General features: G+C 38.1%; 3 long non-coding RNA genes and 1 pseudogene across 5 annotated transcripts; 1 reads left to right on the plus strand and 3 right to left on the minus strand.

Moving 5' to 3' along the window:
* Nucleotides 1–979: 979 nt before the first annotated feature.
* On the minus strand, nt 980–1932 carry LOC145942202 (uncharacterized). Its single transcript, XR_014426337.1, has 3 exons — nt 1787–1932; nt 1361–1707; nt 980–1126 (listed from the first exon to the last, which is right to left on the minus strand). It is a non-coding gene; the product is annotated as an uncharacterized LOC145942202 (long non-coding RNA).
* Nucleotides 1933–2623: 691 nt separating this feature from the next.
* Nucleotides 2624–3130, minus strand: LOC145941651 (uncharacterized). The gene is made up of 3 exons (XR_014426194.1): nt 3084–3130; nt 2850–2975; nt 2624–2757 (listed from the first exon to the last, which is right to left on the minus strand). It is a non-coding gene; the product is annotated as an uncharacterized LOC145941651 (long non-coding RNA).
* Nucleotides 3131–3273: 143 nt separating this feature from the next.
* On the minus strand, nt 3274–4002 carry LOC145942192 (uncharacterized). 3 transcript variants are annotated; one of them, XR_014426329.1, is made up of 3 exons: nt 3899–4002; nt 3501–3807; nt 3274–3423 (listed from the first exon to the last, which is right to left on the minus strand). It is a non-coding gene; the product is annotated as an uncharacterized LOC145942192 (long non-coding RNA). The 3 variants fall into 3 exon arrangements; XR_014426328.1 differs by having other exon boundaries at nt 3522–3625; nt 3707–3980; XR_014426327.1 differs by having other exon boundaries at nt 3501–3625; nt 3707–3980.
* A 6254-nt stretch (nt 4003–10256) lies between these two features.
* LOC145941441 (uncharacterized) lies at nt 10257–18799 on the plus strand (annotated as a pseudogene).
* Nucleotides 18800–19999: the final 1200 nt, after the last annotated feature.

Raw genomic sequence — 19999 nt, forward strand, 5'->3', positions numbered from 1 at the left:
AAGATGCCCTTGGATCGATCTTCGATTGCGACTCCTGCAACGGCAACAGTTCCAATTAATGAAGAGGATATGGATATTCGACAGCATCAGGCTACTGCGTCTCAATCTCTCTGTTTTACTGGTGATAATCAGCACTTACAAGGTCAGTCACACGAGATCCATTCCAACGAATTCCGTCTTCTCAAGTTGCCGAATTTTTGGCATAAGCAACCTAAGTTATGGTTCGCTCAATTAGAGAGTGAATTTTCTCTATATAGGATTCGTTCCGATGATATTAAATACAACTCCGTGATTAGACATCTTGATGAACAAGCCTTAATTGCAGTTTCTGAGATTATAGAAAGCCCTCCTGAAAAAGATAAATATTTTCATGTTAAAAACTTATTGATTAATCGATTTACTGATTCGGAGGAAAAACGATTACGCCAATTATTAGCTGGAGTTGAATTAAATGGTAAAAAGCCATCAGATTTACTAAGAGAGATTAAGCAATTAGCTGGCGGTGCTATTTCTGACAACATTTTACATTCAATTTGGTTGCAAAGATTACCTTATCAAGTTCAAGCCACTCTGGCTGTTGTCGAAGAAAGTCCTTTGATTAAACTTGCAGAATTAGCTGATAAAATTTTGGAACGCGATAATTGCCTTCAAGTTGCGACAATTGCTTCTTCCGAAGATAAAAAAGCTGCCAAAGTCTCTAGTCTTGCGGTTCTTGAAAAACGAATTGCTGCTCTAGAAGTTCGGCGTCCTCGTAGCAAATCTAAATTCAGATACAAAGGAAATAGATTTAGATCATCTTCTAGAAATAAAAATGATAGTAAAGATAATAAAGAGACCAAAAATATTTGTTTTTAACATAAAAAATTCGGTGCCAAAGCGTTTAAATGCACTATTCCTTGCGATATGTCCAAATCCATTGCGGAAAAGGAAAACTAGTTGCACCGTTGGATTTTGAGATGGATAACGGTTTACCTCATAATCGTCTCATTGTCTCAGATAAGTCCTCTGGTATAAATTTTTTAGTTGATACGGGAGCAGATGTTTCACTTCTTCCCAAAAAGTTTGTACAGAAAACTCAAGTTTCTTCTCTCAAACTTTTTGCAGCCAATGGAACCAAGATCGATACCTATGGATCGAAAACATTAATTTTAAATCTAGGTTTGCGGAGGAGCCTTAAATGGAAATTTTGTGTTAGCAGATATACAAAGACCTATTTTAGGTGCAGATTTTTTAAGTTACTATGCTATTTTAGTAGATATAAAAAATAAAAAGCTTTTAGATAGTGTTACCGGACTAACATTTAGAGGAAAACTATCTAAAGTTGATCATTTGTCTGTTTGTACAACTTCTCCTGCCTCACCTTTTAATAAGATCCTAGCTGAATTTCCTGAGCTGACACGTTTTGCTCCGATTTCCACGATGAAGATCCATCAAGTCGAACATCATATCGTCACTAAAGGACCACCAGTTGCTTCTACTCCTCGCAGATTGTCACCCGAGAAATTGAAGTGTGCGAAGGAAGAATTTCTTTTCATGGTAGAGCAAGGAATTTGCAGACCTTCTAGCAGTTCTTGGGCAGCCCCGCTTCATATGGTTCCCAAGAGTGAACCAAACACATGGCGGCTTTGCGGAGATTACCGTGCTTTAAATGCGGCAACGATTCCTGACAGATATCCGCTTCCTCATATCCAAGATTTTACTGTTTCTCTACATGGAAAAAACATATTTTCTAAAATAGATCTTGTTAAAGCTTATTATCAAGTTTCAGTAGCTAAAGAAGACATACCTAAAACAGCTGTTACTACTCCGTTTGGTCTTTTTGAATTTCTTGTAATGCCTTTTGGATTACGTAATGCTGCTCAGACTTTCCAGCGTCTCATGAATATAGTCTTGTCTGGTCTTGATTTTTGTTTTTGCTATTTAGATGACATCCTTATAGCTTCTGTTGATGAAGAAGAACATGCTCAACATCTTCATATCATTTTCTCAAGACTCAAGCAATTTGGTATGACAATAAATTTGTCCAAATGTCTTTTTGGAAAAGATGAAATTCCTTTCCTTGGTTATTTAGTCTCCAAGCTAGGAATTAAACCAACATCTGAAAAAGTTAAGGCGATAATTGATTATAAAAAGCCTAAAACAGTACATGAATTGAGAAGATTTATAGGGATTATTAACTTTTATCGGAGATGTTTAAAAAATGCAGCAGCTTATCAAGCAAAACTTACAGATTATCTCAAAGATAGTAAGAAGAGAGACAAAAGACCAATTATCTGGACTGCTGAATCTGAAGAAGCATTTGATAAATGTAAGGAAGAACTTTTGAAAGTCACAACCTTATCCCATCCTGCTCCTACTGTGCCTCTTATCCTTTCTTGCGATGCTTCTGACTTCGCTGTCGGAGCCTCTCTGGAACAAATAGATGGAATTAATAAACCAATTGCCTTCTTTTCCAAAAAACTTGATAGTACTCAAAAAAACTACAGTACTTATGATAGAGAACTTCTTGGAATTTATCTAGCCATCAAACATTTCAGATATTTGTTGGAAGGACGACAAATTATTATTCGGACTGATCACAAGCCTTTAATTTATGCCTTCCAATAGAAGTTGGATAAAGCTTCTCCCAGGCAGATTCGTCATCTGGATTTTATTGCTCAATTTTCAACAAATATAGAACATATTTCTGGAAAAGATAATGTTGTCGCAGACTCTCTTTCAAGAGTTGAATCCGTATTGATGCCAGTTATAGTTTCTCTAGAAGAGTTAGCAGAATTTCAGAAAGAAGATGATGAATTGAAATTACTTCTTACTGATTCTTCTCTTAAATTACAGAAACTCATTCTCACCGGTTCAACTACTCCCATATTCTGTGACTGTTCAACTGTAAATATTCGTCCGTATGTTCCTTATCAACTCCGAAGGAAAATTTTTGATGTTGTTCATGGAATGGCTCATCCTAGTGCACGTTCTTCCTGTAAGATGATACAACAGAAATTTATTTGGCCGTCTTTAAGAAAAGACATTAAAGAATGGGCTAGAACTTGTCTTGCTTGTCAACGAGCGAAAGTAAGTAAACATACCAAGAATTTTCCCAAGAAGATTGCTGTTCCGGATCATCGTTTTCAACATATTCATCTTGATTTTGTTGGACCGCTTCCTCCTTGTAAAAATTTTAGATACTGTCTTACTATGATCGACAGATTTTCCAGGTGGCCTGAAGCAATTCCTTTGACTGAGATTTCTGCAGAGACTGTTTCCACAGCTTTTTATTCACATTGGGTTGCAAGATATGGCGCTCCACATACTATCACTACCGATCAAGGACCTCAATTCGAAGCTGCACTTTTCAGAGCTCTCACCAACTTATTAGGTTGCGAGCGAGTTAGAACTTCTGCGTATCATCCTGCTTCAAATGGAATCCTGGAAAGATGGCATCGTACATTAAAAAGTGCCATCATGTGTTACTCTAATAAAAATTGGGTAGAAATTTTACCCACTGTTTTACTTGGTCTTCGCACCTGCTTCAAAGAAGATTTAGGCGCTTCATCAGCAGAAATGCTTTATGGTTCCATACTTCGAATTCCTGGAGAATTTTTCATTGAAGAGGATTTTCCATCTGATCCTGAAATATTTATTGAAAAACACAGAATTTATATGAGAGAAATTAAATCAAGACCTACTGCACATCATTCTAAGAAGACACCTTTCTTTCACAAGAATCTTTTTGATTGCACTCATGTTTGGGTTCGCGATGACTCTGTTAGAAAGTCCCTGCAACCTCCTTATTCTGGACCGTTTCGTGTTCTTAAAAGAATTGATGATAATTTGTTCACTGTTGATGTTTCAGGAAGGAACGTTAATATCACTACCGAACGCCTTAAGCCAGCCTTCTTACCACGAGAGACTGATTTAGTTGTCGTACAATCTCCCTCTACGAGTTCTAAACCGAGTTCGACACCTGTTAGTTCGACAATGAATCAAACTACTGCTACTACAACTTCATGCGGAACACTCAGAACATACTCTGGTCCTAGAAGAGTTAAATTCGCAACGTAGTACGTCGCTGGGAGGGGAGTACTGTGGCGTTCCTGTTCCGATTCCTGCCTTATTTTAGGAACTTTTATTGTTACCAACCTCATTCAATTAATTTGTTACTAACTTCTAGTTATATATTAATGATGCTTAACAACAGATTGTATTTTGTTTATAACATTTATTCAATTATTATTCTTTATAAAAACCATTCACTTGTACACATCTAACTTGTTATAAAAAGATTTATAAATACATCCGAAGTCTAGTTATTTTACATAAAATACCCACATGTCTTTCCGTAGTCAAGAAACTATCACAAGAAGTTATAAGGCAATCAAACGCTCTCATATTTCTTTCGGGTGTTACATAGTTTATATGAATAAGAAGAATTTTGTTTTGTTTTTGAAGAATTGAAATTGATAAAGAGATTGATTATTTATATATATAAAAGAAGAAGTCCTGACTGACTGACTTTCAATTATTGTTTATATATATATATATATATATATTTCTTTGGTTTAAATAGTCTTTGGTTTAAATACTAGATACCGTTGATTTCTTACTTCATTTCAATTATTGTTTCTGTTTCTTTGATTTATATACTGGATACCGTTGATTTTTTACTTCATTTCAATTATTGTTTCTGTTTCTTTGGTTTAAATCTTTAATCGTTTGAACAAAAATCTCATGTTCCTTTTAAAAACAATTGTACCTGATCCCAAAATCCACGCGAACAAAGCCGCGGGCAACAGCTAGATTTCAGAGTTTACTTTTGAATTGTCTCGAATATGGAAGTTGAACTTTTAAATATTAATGGAGATATTATTCCTCACGCTATTGTTACCATAATAGGAGACGGAGCTTGCCTGTTTCGGGCCCTCTCTTATCTTATGTATGGTACTCAGCTTATGGCTAGAGAGATACGTGAGCTAATCGTCCGTCATGTCGTAGATAACTGGTAAGAGTTCTAAGAGAAGATTATGACGCACGACAGTGTGGGAAATAACTATACTGACTTTACTGAATATTTTAACGACATGTCACGTCCTTTCACTTATGGTGGGTTGTGCGAGCTGGTGGCAGCTGGGCAACAGTTTGAGTTTTGTTTTCGAAGTTTACCGTAATAGTAAGCTTTATGAAAGTTTTGGTGATCAAAGACATTCCGTGTTGAGACTACGTTTTACACAGAATCTTCCGAACGGCCATTTTGATGCTTATCTGCCACATGAGTCTGAAGAAGTGTCTACAACTTTGCTGCTCTCTTAGCCCAACATAAACTCACAATTTTTACAGTCATCATCTTTTTCTCTTCCTAAGAAGACTACTGGTAAACGTCGCGTCAGATACACTAACAATAAAAGAAAGAAACAACTTAAGGATACAGCAAGAAATTATGCGTAGAATAATCCTGAAGTGAACCGTGTTGCTGTGGCAAGGTACCAGCAATATCACTCCGAGATGCACAGAGCAGCTCAGTCTCGCTATGATCTTAAAAATCCTGGAAGACGAGAAGAAAGGCGACAAATTCCGTGGAAGGTCAAGGCTCATTGCGGCATGGCATATGATCATGAAGTGTCTTATGAGACAGACAGCACTTTAAGTTTAGGGACAATGAGCAACAAGTGCCAGTATTGTAATGCCCTTACGTGGAAGGAGGAAACACCAGGTATGTGCTGTAGCTCTGGCAAGGTACAGCTCCTGCCTCTTGAGCCTCCTCCCGAACCTCTGCATAGTCTGTTGGTGAATTATCATACCGAGCATGTCCACTTTATGGACCGTATGCGGAAATATAACGGCTGCTTCCAAATGACATCATTTAGGGCCAAGCAGGTTGTAGGGGACGGCTTTATGCTAATCTTTAAAGTTCAAGGGCAAGTATATCACTTGGTAGGAAGTTTGCTGCCCGCGTCTCAACAAGAAGCCCAGTTCCTGCAAATCTATTTCGTGGGCGAGGACGAAAGAGAAGTGCGTTTAAGATGCAACAACTTTCCTGATGTTAAACAGGGATTGGTCAAACAACTCCAGATGGTGCTACACGACCACAACAGCTATATAAAGAACTTGAAGACTACCCTCGACAAGGTGTCTCCAACCTATAAAAACTTTCAAGTCGTTATTCATGCAAACAGAAGACCTGCTGACTCTCACAGAGGTCGATTTAACGCACCAACAACAAATGAAGTAGCTTTAGTGGTAGTCGGTCAGCAGTTTGAGAAGCGAGACATCGTCCTGCAGAGTCACGATAATATACTGCGACGTATCAGCGAGATCCACCGATCGATGCTCTGCAGTATCCGCTTTTGTTCTGCCGTGGCGAGGATTGATACCCCATTGATCTGCCTCAGTATGATCCCAAGACCAAGGTGCCATTAAATAAAACAGTCTCCGCAGCAAGCTTCTATGCTCATCGCATTATGATCAAGCAAGGAGAGGAAAATATCATAGTGTATTTCCGCTTTCTGTTTAGTCAATTTTTGGTAGATATGTACGCCAAAATAGAAACTGAAAGGTTGAACTACATAAAGAACAACCAAGCACAGCTAAGAGCGGAAAGCTACATTCATCTGAGAGACACCGTGGAACGACAAGATGCTGACGCTGCACAGATAGGTCAGATGGTGGTGCTCCCTTCATCCTTCACTGGAGGACCTCGATACATGCATGAGCGAACTCAAGATGCCATGACATACGTCCGCAAGCACGGTCGCTCTGATCTATTTATTACATTCACATGTAACCCTAAATGGAAGGAAATTATAGATGCATTGCTGCGAGGGCAAAAGGCTCACGATCGCCATGATATCATAGCTAGAGTGTTCCGACTTAAGGTTAAAAAGTTGATATATCTGTTAAATAAGGGCAATTTGTTTGGTACAGTAAGATGTTTCATGTACTCTGTAGAGTGGCAAAAGCGTGGTCTACCTCATATCCACATCTTGATATGGCTAGAGCAGCGCATCTCCTCTGATATGACCGACAATGTCATATGTGCCAAAATACCTGACCCTAAGCAAGATCCTCTCCTGTCGTTAAAGCCAATATGATTCATGGTCCTTGCGGTACCTTAAATCCTCATTCGCCATGCATGAAAGAAGGTCACTGCAGCAAAAGATATCCCCGACCGCTTCTTAAAAATACCCAAATAGGAGATGATGGATACCCGCAGTATCGGAGGAGGTCACCAGCTGACTGGTGGCTTCACTGTAGAAATTAATGGAATAGAACTTGACAATCGCTTGGTGGTTCCCTACAACGCTGTTCTGCCACGTGCTTTCAATGCTCACATTAATGTAGAATATTGCAACTCTGTCAAATCTATAAAATATATTTGCAAATACGTGAATAAAGGCAGTGACCAGCCGTTTTTTTTTTAGAGAATCAGAAAGATAAAGTAAAGATGTCTGAGAGTGGCAGGTACATTAGCAGCTCAGAAACTGTTGAAGGATTTTGGCGTTCCCTATTCATGAGAGGTACCCTGCTATTATCCATTTCGCTGTTCACCTTGAGAATGGTCAACGTGTGTACTTCACTTCCAATAACTTAGCCGAAAAGATTGCTAACCCTCCTTAGACTACACTTTTGGCCTTCTTTGACCTATGCAAAGTAGACGATTTCGCCAGAACTCTTCTATACTCTGAAGTTCCTTCTTACTTTGTCTGGAGAAATAATAAGTTTACGCGGAAAAAGCAGAGTAAGCCTGTTGATGGTTGGCCAGGAGTGAAAAAGGACAGTGCACTAGGAAGGGTATATGTATACTGTTTACCCAAACAACACTGAATGCTATCATCTTCGTCTATTGCTACATGAGGTCAGAGGTCCAACGTCCTTTTCAGATCTGAAAACTGTGAATGGTGTCCTCCATCTCACATTTTAGTCTGCATGTAAAGCATTAGGCTTGCTGGAAGATGATAAACACAGGGATGCTGCCTTAGAGGAAGCCGCCCTGTGTAATTCTCCTTTCAAAATGCGGGAGCTCTTTACAGTAATGATAGTATTTTGCCAAATATCTGATCCTCTCTGAGTCTTTGGGAAAAGCATAAAGAGAATTTCTCGGATGATATCAAGTGACAGTTGAAGAGAGTTGCAAAGCAGTGTGCAGCACATGATGAGTATTGTATTTACCAGATGCCTGATTCGGATTGAGGACGCAGTGCTGACTTTGGAAGAACAGGGCTTATCACAATACGGCCTACCTCAACCAATAAGAACTGAAGTTTTGAGCAATAAGGACTATTTGAGGGAGACTAGCTACGATACAAACGCCTTAGCACAGTATCAGATAACGAGAATTTGTTGACAGATGAGCTGTCTGCTGTTTATCGACAGATCCTTGAACGCGTTAAGTCAAGTACTGGGCAAGTAATTTTTTTAGATGCTCCTGGTGGTACTGGGAAGACGTTTCTTATCAACTTGCTTGTCGCAAAGGTAAGAAGTGATCGTGGGATTGCTTTAGCTGTTGCATTTTCTGGCATTGCTGCTATTCTGTGGAATGGAGGCAAAACGGCCCATGCTGCTTTCAAGTTGCTTCTTAATCTCATCCACGCAGCAACTCCACTATGCAACATTTCAAAACAAAGCAATATGGCTCAAGTGCTGCGGGACTGTAAATTAATTGTGTGGGATGAAAGTACTGTGGCGCACAAGCGAGGCTTTGAGGCACTGAACAGAACCCTTAAAGACATTAGGGACAACGATAGAGTGATGGGGGGAGTCACTGTACTTTTTGCTGGAATTTTCGGCAGACGCTGCCAGTAGTACCTAGAGGAACTCGAGCTGACGAGGTCAGTGCATGCATGAAAGCGTCTATGGCCACTCATCTGCAAACTCTCTCTCAGAAAAAATATAAGGGTCCACTTAAATGGTGATGTCTCCACTGGGCAATTTTGCGCACTGTTACTGAAAATAGGAGACGGTGAATATCCTGAGTCTGAAGGAAAAGTGGCTATACATGAAGGTTTAGGCTCAATAGTAACGACCATAGCAGATCTCACAGCTAGAATATATCCTGATATCGCTAATATTAAGGAGAAGTCTATGGACTGGTTGTGTGAACGTGCTATTCTAACCCTTAAGAACGATAAGGCAGCCATCATTAATGATTATTTACTTAAGTCATTCGAAGGGGAAGAAATGGAGTACAGGTCTATAGATTCGGTAGTTTAAACAGACGATGCGGTACACTACCCCGTGGAGTTTTTTAACAGTCTTAACCCTCCTGGTTTCCCAGCATATAAACTTTTTCTTAAAGTGGGGACTCCAGTGATGTTACTGCGAAATCTAAGCCCACCAAAACTCTGCAATGGCACCAGATTACGAGTGAAAACCCTCCAAAGAAACGTAATCGAAGCAACAGTGTTTACCTGTTGTGCTAAGGGAGAGTTAGTGTTCATACCACGTATACCGCTCACATTGTCAGACTACCCGTTTGAATTTAAAAGGCTGCAGTTCCCATTAAAAGTCTGCTTTGCTATGACAATAAATAAGTCATAAGGACAGTCGCTAAAAGTGGCAAGGATTGACTTAAGAGAGAGCTGCTTCTCACATGGACAATTGTACGTGGCCTGCTCTCGAATAAGTTCACCCAGTAGTCTGGTAATCCTGACACCTGAGGGAAAAACTACCAACGTAATCTACAAAGAGGTCCTTAAGTAGCTAAAAAAATTATCTGGATGTTAAATCTTAACATTATAATTGTTTAAAATAAATTGCTCGCCATAAATGGTGAATGGCTTAGCGTTGATGAATCTGTCGTAAATAAACTTTTATAAATTTCGAATTTTATACATGAAGAGTTCGGGCGAAGCCGTGACGGGAGAACGCTAGTAATAGATACAATTAGACGCAAAGGAAATTTTCAGTACAACACTGACATAAATGTCGGCAAAGGCGATTTAATCGTCTGTCAAAGACCACAAGCTTCAAGAAATAAGGAAGTTAAAGATTACTTTATCCTGTAAAATATTATGGTTTTTTTTTATAAAATTTCACTTCGCCAACATTTTTATTGATGTACTGGTCGTAGTAGCAAACATGCTAAAGCTGTAACAATTTTGGGACGTTCAATTTTAGGTAGACTTAATAGCGCAGCTAATAAAAAATTACGATCTATAATATTACCTGTGATAAGAGAGGATGATGTGTATCGCGTAATAAAATATAATAAGCTCATTATTTTATATGATAACAAATTATCTATTAAATATAAACTTCAACATGACATGATTCGCGCGCATTTAAGACTGTTGGGTCGTTTTCTATTAACTATTAAAGAAAGTAATAAAAATATAATTGATTTTGAATCTATACATCATCCAAAATTTTATAAAGACGTTATTAGTACAGTTAACACACACACACAAAGTAGCGCGTTTAAATGATGAAGTAGGAATTTATTCTAAACCTACTACAGCAGCTATGTTAGGAACATTAATAAAAAGAAGTTGATCATATATTTATTACAGAATGCATAAAACGTCAGGATGATGAAAAAAAAGGTTTAGTCAAAGATTTTTTAGAATTATTAACAGAAGATTACGATACCAGTGTTAACAAAACAGTTATGGAAACACGCTTCCAACATCAAAGACAAAAATGTGATGATTTTCCATCATTGGATGACATAGCTAAATTGTACATGTATTTAAAATGTAAACGACAGAAAGCATTTGAGGATTTAACAAATGAATACACATATGAAACTTGGTTGGCAGAATCAGTGTTGGGCGTAATTCGAATTTTGTAATTGAATAGCGAATAACGAATATTTTGTTATTCGTTATTCGTTTATTCGTTATTCGATTTAAATTCCTTATTCGTTATTCGATATTCATTATTCGAAAAAGGAATTAATGTATTCGTTATTTTCTATTCGTAATTTTGTATTCGAAGTAAAAATTATTTTTTTATGAAAATGCGGCAGATTCTCTCCCGATTGGGAGACGGCGCGCGGACAGGTTAATGAATAAACTCGGCACGGTGGTTTAAACGACACAGAATTTATTTATGACAATGTCAAGAACGAAATGTACATTGGACAAATGTGAACGAAATGTAGATTGGACAAATGTACAAATGTACGGATAATGATCCACATGAGCACGATATTTGCGAGAATGTTCCTTGCGAACGAATGCGAGCGAAAAATGCCGCACGGAAAATAGCACGACACCTTGAGTCAATTAATTTATCACCGTAAGTCGCGGAGCACAGCGGGTTACTCCGAATGATTAGATCTCGCGAATGGTCAGACTCGATCGATGGTCGATTCGAGCCTCTCTGCCGGCGATTCGCCGAAGATGGCCGCCGGTCTTTGCACTTGTCGTTAACCGGCGCCGATTATAATGACTGAGTCACACGCGTTACTGATTTGTCTCGATTCACAATAATGCGAAAACAATCCCGCTCATCACGTTTAATGAAGCACGACAACTATTTACGGAGATTTGACTGAATTGCGACTTTGCGGTTTTGCGAGAGCTCACACGTGTTATACTTCCTGCGGTACGAATCGTTCTAACGTTGCAAACGCACGTCACGGAGAAGAAGACGGAAGTCCTAGCTCGCGAATTCTCATCGGCCAATGATTAATGGCCAGCGCGATCAATCGACTGCGAGATTAGCTAGTCGGCAGGATCATGCGCGAATACACTAAGCTTATGACATCCGGAGCGGGGCAGATCGCTCGCGGTTCGGCATACCGCTCAAGGGTGGTGCCAGGATTATCGAATTGATCCTGGATCTGCGACAACTATACAGCGGCGCGATCACGCATAAATCACGTGATTGACAGGCGCCCTTTCATGTCTTCAGTACAATACGGAACAATAGCTATAACGACGCTCGAAGCCCCCCCCCCACATTGTCCGACATTGTATTACTGTATAAATCGCGAGAATAACAAACGCGCCGAGCGGACCCGACGACCAACGGCAACCTAAACAATGTAAAGTCGGTCTCCCTCCCCACCATTATGATCGGCGCAAACGAACCGCCGCCGACGCTTATATATATAAGCCGAAGCTAGCAGAGTCTCACTCATCCGTTTTCCGATCCAGCTCTGACTTGAACACCGAACCTCGATACCTTCCAGAGCTCCATTAGACACCCGAAGCAGAGGACTCGGGGTGGAGAGTACTCCGCCTCTGTTGAGCGATCTCAACGTCCACGCTTCGATCCCGCTTCGCAACTCGCGACCGATTGCGGTGGAGCGTCCTCCGCCTCCGTCGAGCGTTCTCGACCACGATCTCGCGAGTCCTGACCAACTTTCCACGCATCGGAAATCTCCCCGGGGTAGAGAGTTCTCCGCCTCCGACGAGTAGTCTCGTCACCCGACATACGTCCGTTCCCACAGAACCGCGCCGCTCCGTAAAGTACAAGGGAACAAAACCTGTCTGCGAAACTTACCGCACCGCGCGGAGATTCCGCGTACCACCGCGTACGATTTATCCAAAATCCCGACCGCGGCATCGACCGCGTAATTTGACAGCACTAGAGAGAACTTGTAAGAGCGAGCGAGACGTACGAACAACAGAACCGCCCGCATCCCACCGAGACGCAGTGGGAAGCGAGACTCCTAGCTGATACGCAAACACGCAAACATATACCGACACACAAATACACACGAAGCGTTAGTCCGCGTTTTGCGCACACAGACCTCCTATAGGCGAATACTTTTCTCGTTTGGCAATAAATAAATCGTTTTCTAAATTTAAACATTTTGTATCTTACATCTCCCCTTTCTCGAGCCTTGATCCCGACTCACTGTCCGAGCTCGCGAAAGCGACGTTACATAGCTAAATAAAATAAATATTATTTTGTATAAATAATTACTTTGAACCGAAAGATGTTTAAATATTTTATTTAACCTTTAAGGAAGTCCAACATTTCGTAATCATTGTTTTCAATTTCTATTAATCCTTACAGCGACACATAGGCGTTAGAAAATCTAGTTTGTTTACTTATGTTAGTTTAGAGGTCACCAAACAAAAAAGTGATATTTACATTTCTTTTATCAGGAGACGCGGTAGCGTCTCGCTATTAGTCCTTTTCCTTTTAGTCTAACCACAACCATAGCAGCGTTAACAGCTGTTTAAAATTCTCGACTGCAGAACATTTATTCATTTAACTTTATTTTTATTTTATTGGTAATCCGTTTTTTTCTATTGTGACAATGAGCATTGAAGATGACGAAAGCAGCACTCGTGGTAGCTTTGGATTTTCGGCTTTAGATTTAAACTAAACATCAATGCCACAAACTGACGCCAATTCCGACAGTGACAATGAATCGTCTGCAGGACTTACTATTCTGAACGGTAAATTTTTTAAGATAGTCTGCAATGAGGCTAAAGGTACTGATGGCTCAAACAATATCACAGCCTCGTGTGTAATATGTGAGCCGAACTTTGTTGAAATAAGAGGAAATAAAAAATTAACATCCAATTCTATATCGCATTTAAAACGTCGCCATGGCCGAGAAACTTTTGACGAATATCAAAACTACAAATGTCAATGTCATCAAAAAAGAGAAAAAGATTCGACTTCTAGAAATGTTTCCCGGACAATTGTGAGCAAACAAACAGAAAAATGTCAAAAAACATTAAATGAAAAAATAGTAAAATTTGTAATACATTCCTTGATTCCCTTAAGAGTAGTTGAAAATCCATATTTTAAAGAAATGTTTGAAAGTTTTAATTCATTGTCAGTGCCTTCTCGACGTAACTTGGACGTGAAATAAACGAACTATACACTTGTCATGTTCAGGATATCAAGAAAAAATTAAAATCGGTAGCACATATTTGCACGACTGCTGACGTCTGGTCGTCCCGAAAACGTAGCTTCTTCGGGGTTACAGCTCACTGGCTAAAACAACCGGAGAACTTAAAAGACAATCTGTAGCTCTCGCTTGCAGATGATTTAAAGGGACTCATTCGTTCGACAGAATTGCTCAGATGATGAATGAAATTAGTTCAGAATATGGCATGAATAAAAGATAATTAGTGGCAACCGTTACTGATAACGGAAGCAATTTTGTAAAAGTTTTTGAGGCATTTGGTGTAAAAAAAAGGTCTCATTGCCTATGAAAATCAAAAAGAAAGTTTGGTCGAAGAGGAGGAACAAGAAGAGGATACAGATAGCAATAAAGATGACGATGAAGAAGAGATGGCAATTTCATCAGCCGATTATTGGATGATAACATTACCGAACCATATCCGATGTAGCAGTCACACACTCAATTTTTGTGCTGCAGCTGATTTCAATCGCGCATTGCGTGCGCATGCCAAATTAGGAAAGTTTTATGCAGAAATTACGACATAATGCAATATTTTATGGAGGGCCTCTCAAAGTCCAAAATCCGCAAAAAAACTTGAAAGTCTTAGGTCACACACTTAGCAGACCAGGAGAAACACAATGGAATTCGCTGTTTGATTCCCTAAAACAAATATGGAATTCAAAAGACAAGATGGCTATTTTGGTGAAGGAATTGAATATAAAAAATTACCTTAAAGAAGATGAATTCGAGTATATAGCCGAATATTTGAAATTCACGAAACCTGTGACTAAGGCATTAAACATATTGCAAAGCGAAGAAAATATTTATTTCGGAATTTTATTACCTTGCATTTTGTCTCTTCAAAGTAAATTAAAAACTCTAAAAAGTGAATCATGGATGTACTGTCAGTCCATAGCAAATGCTTTGTACGATAGTGTGACTACCCGTTTCCAAAATTTGCTAATATTTGACACTCCTGAGTCAAAGACTGCAGTTATTGCTGCATTAACTTATCCTAGATTTAAAAACAGATGGTTTAGTTTGGTTCGTCTCGAGCTCCATCAACGGTTGCTGGATTTGTTAAAAAGAGAGACTGCGACGTTAGAAAACAAAAAAACAAATATAACGGTTGAAGAAAATCCTAACCAAACAAGTCACAATGATGACTTTTTCAATTTTCCAACTTCAAGCAAAGACCTAAGTGCAGAAAATTTGTTACCTACATGGGAACTAGAGGTGAAAAAGTTTTTGATTTTTTCTTTAAAGAGATTATTAATTTTTTAATCATTTTCATCATAGATTCTACAATATTTATCGGATCAGGATACACGGTTGGACTGTCTTGCAAAATACCCCAATGTACGAAGATTATTTATAAAATTCAACATCCCAATACCCTCTTCAGCTCCCGTTGAGAGACTTTTTTCATATGCCGCAATGGTTAATCTACCTCGCTCCCATAAAATTTCTGATAGTATGTTTGAGACGAGTGATATTAAAATCAAATTTAAATAAAAGTTATTGAGAAAAATGTATTCGGTTTTTTATTTAAATTTCGAATAACGATCGATAATAAAAATTATTCGTTATTCGCGATTAATAACTAATTAGTTTATTTGTTATGCGTTAATAATGAATAAATGGAATTTATTCGTTATTTTTTATTCGTTATTTAAAATAAATTTTGCCCAACACTGGGCAGAATATACGTTAACCTCATTCCAATTGTTCAATCGTAAACGAGCTGGTGAAATTGAACGCATATTAATCGCAGATTTTGAACAGTACAGAGGTATTGATCCAGACAACTATATAATGATCTCTTTATAAAAATTTTATTGAAGGCACAGGAAGCAGCAAAAAATATGTGCGATTTGTGATTAAAGGCAAACTTGGTCGCACAGTACCTGTGATATTAAACTATAATTTGTTAGAATGTGTAAAATTAATACTACACTTTCGCGAAAAGGCTAAAGTTCTTGCAGAAAATCCATATATCTTTGGTCTTCCACGTTATAATTGGAAACGTTTTAAATATTTGAGAGCTTGTGTTCTCATGAGAACATTTTCTGAAGATTGTAATGCGAAAGTTGCACATTTATTACGTGGCACGAAGTTAAGAAAGCACATTGCTACATTTTGTGCAAGTATGGAGCTTGCTGACACTGAAATATCTGACCTTGCAAATTTCATGGGGCATGCTGAAAAAGTACATAGAGAAGTGTATAGATAACCCATTATTAGTCGTAATATTTTGAATATTACACAACATTTAGAAGCAGCTCATGGATGTGATTCTCAAAGTTCTAGTGAAGATAGCAGCAATAACGAAAAAGATATCAGAAAAAAATATAGAAACAGCTATAAATGAAGATATAATCTATTAATTATTAATTATATTAATAATGTTAATTTTATGTGAGTTATGAATCAGAGAGAGAGAGAGAGAGAACGCGCGCGCATTTATAGTTATTTATATAAATCTTTGTGAAAATCTTTTTGAAAACAACATCTTCAAAATGTGTATACAGGGTGTTTCATAAGTAAAGGACAAAATTTCAGGAATGGATTCCTCATGCTTAGAAAATGTTCAGAAAGGAGTTAGCGAACGGAATACGCAACACGTAATCGACAGTGACAACAGTTTATTGCTATATACAAATATATAGTCAAGTCAGTGCGCGGAGTGCAACGCGTTCGGAAAAGAAACTGGTGGGTTTTAACCGATCGAGTTTGCAACGATAGCGAGCGAGGGAAGCAAGATTTATCCGCTGAAGCGACACAGCAGCTGAGACTCGAGTTCCGCGAGCGCGAGAGGCTCCGAGACGAGTGTGTGAGCATTCGACGGCACCGGACAGACGGCCTTATCCTTCCAACCTTCGAAAGGGTTCCAAACCGTGAGATCATCATTTTTGGTCTGACGATAAACAATAGAGGATCCTCGCGAAAGTCGGGGGACAAAACCGTTTGTTTTCCTCGTTGTTTGCTCTAGCGAGATAAAAGCGTTCAAAACGCCGGCGAGTAGCGAGAGCGTACGAGGACGCGATTGGCGCGCAGGCCGGGCAGCGCGAGTCTCCCGGTGGCCGCGCCAAATACGAAGACTCAATTGCGCTATTCGCAACAGAGAAGAAAAAGGTTATATCAACATAGGTCCGGAAATGATTAGTTCTTGAGTTATTAAGATTTTTGTAATACAAAATTTTTGTCTCATTTTTCGTCTTACAATTAGAGGAAATGTTCATTATGTCCACCTCCTGTCACAATACAAGCCTCAGCTTGTCGTCTTAATAAGCCCCGAACACGCTCCCAAATTCCTGGCGTGACGCGTCTGAAAAGCTGCCACAATTCGGTTGCGGAGAGTTTCTACGTTATCCACTGCAGACGAATACACTAAAGACTTTGCATAACCCCACAGAAAGATGTCCAATGGGTTTAAATCTGGTGAGCGTGGGGACCAAGCAATTGGTCCACCTCTACCTACCCACTTGCCAGGAAACATTTCATTGAGATGCTGACGGACAAGGAGACTAAAATGTGCGGAAGCGCCATCATGCATAAAGTGTAGTTCTCGACGGAATGTTAATGGTACGTCGTCCAAAAAATCAGCCAAATCATTTTGCAAGAAAGTTTTGTAGTTCTGCCCTGTAAGTCTGTTCGGAAGTACTTGGGGTCCCAACAAGCAATCACCAACAATGTCGGCCCAGATGTTGATGCAAAATCTCTGTTGATGATGAGATTGAACAGTCGCATGGGGATTTTCATCTGCCCACACATGCTGGTTATGAAAATTTTGGATTCCATCCCTTGTGAATGTTGCCTCATCTGTAAAGAGCACACAAGCTGAGAAGTTGGGATTAGTACCACATTGCTGTAGGAACCATTGGCAGAACGCTATTTGTGCTGGATAATCTTTTAATGACAAGTTCCTGTACACGTTGTAGATGGTACGGATACAACTGTTGTTCGTGCAACAATCTCCAGACAGATGTATGACTAACATTCAATTGTATTCCTATTCTTCTTGTACTGATTCCAAGATTTTGATCGACAATATCCAGAATCTCTTCCTCTACTTCAGGGACCGTATTTTTTGGCCTTCCTTTGTTGTCAGACAGACATGCAACACTCCCGTGTTCACACAGACGACGGTGAATTCTTTCAAATGTTTTTATGTTCGGACATCTGCGTGTTAGGTATCGTTCCTGGTACAAACGACGTGCTTGCAAAGCATTGCCGTCAGCCAATCCGTAAATGAAATGCATGGTCGCTAGTTCTTCATTTGAGTACATTGTCTTAACACTTAAAAACATTTAAAAACAATACTCACAAGAATCTCATGAAAATTTATGATAAGCGAAGAAGAATAAGTGGCATTTTAACAAAGATAAACCACGAATTGCAATTTGATGAGAAAATCGTTCACAGAAAGATCTCGATATTTAATCCGATCTTTGTTGCGAGACGCGTTAGATGATACTAAACTTGAAAATATGTTTCAGCGCTCTTGACACACGTACGGCAGAGTGTTCGTGTATACATAAAAAAACTACGGAATTGTAAACAAGAATAATACTCCGCCGAGAACTTGAAAAACATCGTTGATGGCTTTAAACGGACTTCTAAGACGAGAAATAAGACAAAAATTTTGTGTTACAAAAATCTTAATAACTCAAAAACTAATCATTTCCGGATCTATGTAGATATAACTTTTTTTTTTCTTTAAGCATGAGAAATCCATTCCTGAAGTTTTGCCCACCACTTATGAAACACCCATTAATTAAATGATATTATAATGCAATATGTATACTAATTACAGAAACAAGTGGTAATAGCTCATTTGTTAATACATCTACACCAGGAATTGTTGATTCATCAGGAATTACAGCTGGCTCAAGAACTAAAAAACGTTCTAGGAAGTTGGAAGCTATATTATTATACATATACTCTACTAGATACTATTATGTATTAATGACTATTGTGACAAAATTATAAATATAACATTTATAATTTGACGACTGATTAATCAATGAGTTATAAGTCTACATCTACATATTTTTTGTCTCGTTAAATAGTTAAAATTAAATAACTCTATAATTTCTCTCAATAAAGCGATAATCAATTTAAATCCATAAATTTACATTACAATATATTAAATTTATTCAATTAACAATGCTTTCATTAATTTTACTAACAAGGAATACTCACGAAGTGAGAAAAGTCTTTTGGGAAAATGTATATATTTTTGATAAGTACTTTCACCAAGAGAAGTTCAACGGTATATATCATTGCCACCCGAAATGAGATCAAAGGTAAAAAATCGGGGGTCAATTTTAGTCAAAATTTATTTTTTATATGTTTACGTGCGTATAATTTGAGCTAGAGTTAAAGCAATGGTATTTTTGAACTCTGCTCATGAAACCGAATCGAACAATATGTAATATGACTATTGTTTTAGCTCGAGTTCAAGTTATACACGCGTAAACAAATAAAAAGTGAATTTTGACCAAAATTGACCCCTCCGATTTTTGACATTTGACTTCATTTCGGGCAGCAATGATACCTATATACCGTTGAATTTGTCTCGGTGAGTACTTTTTAAAAATATATACATTTTCTCAAAAGGCTTTTGTCACTTCGTGAATATTCCTTGTTAGTAGAAAATCTATTTGAAAGCACTTATTTTATATATATATTAAAGAATAAAAAATTTTTTGTTTATTTAGTTATTTATTATTTTTTTTAACAAAATGCAGGAGCCGTTACACGGTAAATCCTTTTCTTTAATCGACATTGGGTGGATCTCCAAAACTATTCATCCGATTTACTTGAAACTTTCAAAGAATCCTTTTTTAGAAGTAACCTACCTTTTTTTTTAGAAATAATCTACCTAATCTACGATATTTTGAAATATAAATTTTTGTGGAAATAGTAAACATTTTAAAAATTTCGTATTTTGTATAAAATTTCTTTTTAGAAATGTCTGTAGCAAAAATGTTTTCAATTAATCATAAAATTCGTATGTACTTCTGTAGAGTAATCTAAAAGAAAGATTCTCTGAAAGTTTGAAGTAAGTTGAATAAATAGTTTAGGAGATTCGTGCAACGGCTTCTGCATTGCTATTTTGTTTTAAAAAAAATTAACAAAAAATTTTTTTACTCTTATACATATATGTATATGTAAATAAGTGCTTTC

This window comes from Prenolepis imparis, unplaced genomic scaffold, assembly GCF_030444845.1.
Source record: "Prenolepis imparis isolate NDT839.2.m4 unplaced genomic scaffold, iyPreImpa1.0 SCAF_10, whole genome shotgun sequence".
In the NCBI taxonomy this organism is placed as follows: domain Eukaryota; kingdom Metazoa; phylum Arthropoda; class Insecta; order Hymenoptera; family Formicidae; genus Prenolepis; species Prenolepis imparis.